Source organism: Lutjanus erythropterus, chromosome 23 (assembly GCF_056507025.1).
Source record: "Lutjanus erythropterus isolate fLutEry1 chromosome 23, fLutEry1.hap2, whole genome shotgun sequence".
NCBI lineage: Eukaryota > Metazoa > Chordata > Actinopteri > Lutjaniformes > Lutjanidae > Lutjanus > Lutjanus erythropterus.
In genome coordinates, this window is record NC_139339.1 from 25,166,880 (window position 1) to 25,172,879 (window position 6,000).

Sequence of the window (6,000 nt, forward strand, 5' to 3'; positions counted from 1 at the left end):
CACAAACAAAACAATAAGCAACAATAATCTGTCATGGGCGTTAAATAGACCCAATATAAAGAGGCTGATAGGATGACAAGAATCTCCAGAGAGCTGATGTATCTGTGTGTAACCGTAACATCCACAACAACAGGCAACACAAAGAGAGCGCGCTGAGCAGAGCGGAGCGGAGCAGGGACCCACCCTGTCAGCATGTGAGGAGCCTCCTCATACTATCACTACTGAGAGAAGTGTGTTCACAACAACAACAACACACTGAGAGGAAGAGAAGAAGAAGAAGAAGAGGAGGAGGAGGAGAGGGGAGCAGGGTGGATATTACAAGGAGGGAGCAGTGGAGGAGTAATCCATCAAGGGAAAAAAAGGTGGAATCAGCAGTGTGGAGCGCTCCCACAGGGAGGCTTTCCTCCAGGGGTGGAGATGAAGATGGAGATGAAGATGAGGAGAAAAATCAAGCTTTGAAACATCCCTCCTTGACACACACACACACATAAAAAAACACATCTGGATGAAAGAGGAAAAATAAATCACAACAAACACATCCTCCACCTGCTCCTCCACCACTCCCCCCCAGCTTCTGCTCTCTTGCTGGGAGGAATCAGGCAGCATCCCCCTTCCCTCCTCCTCCTCCTCCTCCTCTTCACACCCTGTGCACCATGTGGCTCTCCATCTATTCATGTACCTTCTTGGGTCTCTTTCTCCTCTGTCCCAGCCCGTTGAGGCGATCGCTGGGGTCCAGCCTGTAGTGGGAGTGGTTGTCCTCACTCATCCTCTCCTGGTAAAACTCACTCCAGTTTATTCCTCCTGTGTATGTGTCTCTCTCTCTATCTGTCCACTGCTCGTCTTGTCTCTGTCCCCCTCCTCAGTGAAACGAAGCGAGCCGACCTCTCCTCCTCTCTGCTCCTCACTCACTCGCTCGCTCACTCACTCACTCTCTGGCTGGCTGTGTGGAGCGCTGAAACGGGTGGAGGGGTGTGGGGCGGGGAGTGGTGGGGGGAGTGGTCGGGGAGGAGAGAAGGAGGGAGGAGGGTGCACAATGGTGTTGCTATGGCAGCAGCTGCCACCAGTGTTTATCTGGAAACCTTGCTGGCGAACCAAAATAGTCGCCACACGCGCATGGACACACACGCTCAGGGGCCACATGTGTGTGTGTGTGTGTGTGTGAGCAGCTTCTGGTGCTCCTCCATATTTTTTAATTGTTGCTCCTTTTATAATAGCCATTAAAACACAGCAGCAGGATGAAAGGAAACACTGATTTACATTCATGTGCCACTAACTGAGTGATGACACACGAGTCAAAAACAACATCAAATATTAATCTGACTGTTATGACGGTTTTGAAATAACAGGAGTCAATTAAACAAAAAGAGGAAAAAATAAGTGTGTGTATGAGTGTATGTGTGAATTAGTAAAAAACTAGGACTCAACTAACGATTATATTCATAGTAGATTATTTTTTCAAAGCTCAAGATGAAGTCCTCAAAAGTCGTATTTTGTCCACAACTCAAAGATATTCAATTTATTGTCAGAGTGAAGTAAAGAAACCAGAAAATATTCACAAACAGCCACATTGGCCATTCCACCGTAAGTGCAAATAGTCCCATTGGCTATTCTCAACCAGATGCAGACAGTGACATTCGCTATTCCAGCCCAGGTGCAAATAGCCATATTAGCTATTCCAGTCCACGTACAAATAACTACATTGGCTGTACCCCAGGTGCAAATAGCTGCATTGGATATTCCAACCCAGGTGCAAATAAGATATTGGCTATTCCCCCTGGATGCAAATAGACACACTGGGTATTCCACCCAGGGTGCAAATAGCCACAATGGCTAGTCCACCCTGGGAGCAAATTGCATCTGCAGTTGAAATCAGAGAATTTTTACTTTTTGTCTTAAAAAACACTCATTTATCAATTATCAAAATAATTGTGAATTGATTTAATAATTGACAGATATAGATGAAGTAGTGTTGACATGATTTCATTAACTGATTAGTCAATCAACAGAATCAATGCTAAGTGTTTGCTGTTTTGATGATATCCTGTTCACAAATGATATTTAATGTAGAGTGACACAAACCAGGATGCTTCTTTCTGAAATCTTTGTTTCATTGCAAACTGAACACACTGTGTTTCCTATCTTGTTGTCTTTCATTCAATATGTTGTCTCTTCCAACTCCTCAAATATGGCAGCTTGGTTGGTGGTCCTACACTTCAAACTACAGCCCAGCCAGCCAGTGATTTTTGAGGCCGATATCAATTTTAGCAGGGAAAAATTTGCAGATTACCAATATGGCAGCTGATAAAATTAATTTTTGAGCTGGGATAAAAACAGACCTTTTCTGTAGAGAATATGCACCAATTTTGTAACATAACTTATGTACTTCACATAACTTAAAAAGAAATCAGCATCAACTTATGACTTTGATGAAAGCCCTGTGTTTATTTGACTCAATCATACACCTCGTCCAAACATGGACTGTCTTGCTCTTTATTCTACCTCACCTGGCATCAATGGCACATCATAACATAATGCTAGATGGGCTCTTCTAAAAAGGAGGAGTCCTACAGCGTCACACATCATAGTTTGAAACATAGGAGCACTGACCAAGCTGCTGTATTCGACATGTTGGGAATGAGAAGGGGCTGATGTCAAAGTGATGTAGATGTTCTCTTCATTTGCTTGAGTTTTCCTTGCAGTGTGTTGAGCTCTCATCTTATTTTCACTGTTTTCTGACACTTCATAGACTAAATAAATTACATGATAATGAAATTTACATTAGTTGCAGCTCAAGATGTGCACCATCGAAAGTTTCTATGACTGTGTTCTACGACTCAGCTGTTTTAACAACCAACCTGCTTGTTTGGTATTTTTCGGTGTATTTTCACTTATCTTGACATCAATTAATTGTTCAGCCCTACTTTACCATTTTAAATTAAATATTGTGATGCTTCAGAGGTGTCCTGGCCAACTAATCATTCTCTAGACATCTTTATTTGGTACAGACCCCTGAAAACAATAAGACACCATAATCGTTCTAATGTGTTTTTCAATGCAAATAAAAATAATGATGTAAAAATTATCGTTTCCTCTAATGTTGCAAATTATATCACAGTTGTAATATCATGAAAGGTAAGTATGAAGCTTCGTTTTGATCCACTCCCTTTCACATTGTGCTGTCAACACAAACTCAAAACTTCCTGTATCCATTTCAAATTAAAAGCAATGTAGTGTTTCAATGGACAGAAACCCTTCACATCTTAGAAATGCTTTTATTGTGAAACATTTGCAGTAAACTGTTGTGGAAAACTCTTGACTTGCAACTCTACTCTTATCATATTCTACACAGGAGCGGCTGAGTCACACAACACCAAGTGGAAAAACTTTGGTACTAGTGTTCCTGTCCGGTCCGGTCTGGTATTTGGCTCAATATCAAAACAGTTTAATTTTTTTTTTTCACATCAAGCCAAGCCATACCAGCACATGCCAAGTTGAAGCCCTGAGGCAAAGACTTCACATAATTACCTGCTGTTCACCTCAAAACTCGATAACAAAACATGACAACGTGAAATGCTGTGTGAACAAAAATGATTCCATTTAAGGAAATAATGCAGCCACAAAATAACACGAACTATGAGCATCATCTGCATCAACTGCTGGAACAAACAGACAAAATATTTCATGTGATTTTATGTCAAAAAGTGCAGGAAAATGTTTAAAACATATCTGTTCTCAATTAAATTTTTTAATCATTCAAATTGTCTGGGTGGTTAATAACATGTTTCTGTGGTGTTACAACCTCAGAACACACATTTATTGTTTCTTTATTAGATCTTTAAGTGGTTGATTACACACTTTAGTTTGATGAAATGTCATAAAATTGGAAATAAAATGATGATATGACAGTTTTCAAGAACCCAAGGTGATGTCTTCAAATGTCTGATTTGTCCATCAAAAAGAGACATAGAATGTTTGGACTTTTGTTTTATCCAAAAAAAAAAAAAGGTCTAATCAGTCACCTTTATTCTTGGCCTGTCACGGAAACTTAGTTGGACATGAAAAGCTGACCCTGTCAATCTGTTAACATGTGATAACTGGATTTAAAAGACTACAGACATGTGAGGTGACAAAGCCTCAGCAGCAGAGCCTAATGTCCAATGTTCCTTTGCTCTAATTTGAAACAGAAGCAGCATGTTTGGATTCGTCCTCCATACATTCAGTCAATAAACTTCCACCCAGTCAGGAGGATTACACACCCAGACACACACAGCAAATCCACAGCGCCTTGTCAGTCTTTGTTGTCTGAAGGCAGCCAGGTCTTAAATCCATGTGTCCCCACACACATACACACACACACACACACACACCCCTCCCTCACACACACACACAGGCAGCTTTATGAGTTCCTTTGAAATGCATTGATTGGTTGTATCTTAATGATGGCCTCTGGCTATGAGCTCCCAGTCACAGCAGATTGAGCAGCATCTCTTTAATGGTGATGAAAAATGGATGTACTAATTGTTCAGATTCTCATCCTTTGCTCACATCTGCATTAAAATGAAGTGGTTAAAAATGAGACAGAACATTATGGTTAGAACATTACTGTCTCGTGTTTGTGGAACCTTTTCGTCCACATTTTCCACGTCCTTTGTTTCGGCACTAATGACCTCCACATTCCATCTCTCAGAGTGTCTTTCTCTTGCATCAGTCTCACACACACACACGTTAACACCTGCTCCTCCTGCTCCTGTCAGCTGCTCTGACAGCTCCTGGTGTGTGTGACTGTGTGAGGTGAGTTAAGGTGACTACAAGGGACGGACAGACACCGAGTCCTCTTGGATGACGGCCAGTCTGTAGTGGAGATCCCCCAAATCTCACTACTTCAGAAGTTTATAATGACCAAAGAAATCAAACCAAATAAAGTTTATTTGGATTTGACAACTGCTCATTCGTATTAAGTGTAAAATGTTATTTTCCAAAATTTGTTTGTTATTCCGCAGCCTTATCAAAACTGCCAGTGATAACAGTGTAGTGAGGGAAATTCTACCTCTTTTATTTTTTATTGTTTGGCTGGCGTACATGATACAGTATTGCACCCTTAGAAATAAGGGTTCCAAAAGGGTTTCTTCTGAAGGACCAGGTTTCTAACATGACAAGCCAGATGGTTTGTTACACAGACCTATCTGGGAAGTCGTTTTTAGAAACTGTTTGGAAAAGGGCAGGTCCTTTAAAAAAAAAAAAACACTTGGTAGGTTATTGGATGAACATGAGCTAACTAACCGTAGCTGCCAGTGGCCCCTCCAGGGACCCTGATTGGCTGCACCACTTTTGGTGTGGACACAAACAGACATCTTGAAGCCTGGCAAGATGGGTTGCAAGGTAACCAAGGTTCTACCCAGAACCCATTTTAACCCATTTTTGAAGAAAGGGTTCATCAGGGGCTCTTTGTGAGACTAGTAGTTCCATTAAGAACCATGAAAAACGTTTCTGTAAGAGAGAGTTCTTCAAAGTTTCTTGAAAGCATCAGTGTTAAGAGAAGTTTTCTCTGTGTAAAAGATGGTAAAATGGTAGATGATGATTTTTTTGCCTTGCATGTAGAAAACAATATGGTTCTTCATAGAACCCTCAGAAGATAAGGTTTATAGGTGAAACCCTTAAAATATTAATAAGAAGAATAAAAACCCATAAAATATATTTTTCTATCTGTTTGGGTGGGTTCTCCATGAAACCTCTGTAATATAAAAGGCTCTGGGTAGAACACCCTGGTAGATGAAACACTTGGAATATAAAAGGAGTTCTCAGTAGACCCCCCTGAATGGGTTCTAGATGAAACCCATAGAATATAAGAGCTCTTGGTATAACCCCCTGAATGGGACCAGACGAAAACCCTGGGACATAAAGGAGTTCTTGGCAGAACATCCTGGGTGGGTAGTAGATGAAAGCCTTGGAATTTAAAGGGATCTCAGGGTAAAACACCCTTGGTGGGTTCTTGTTGGTAAC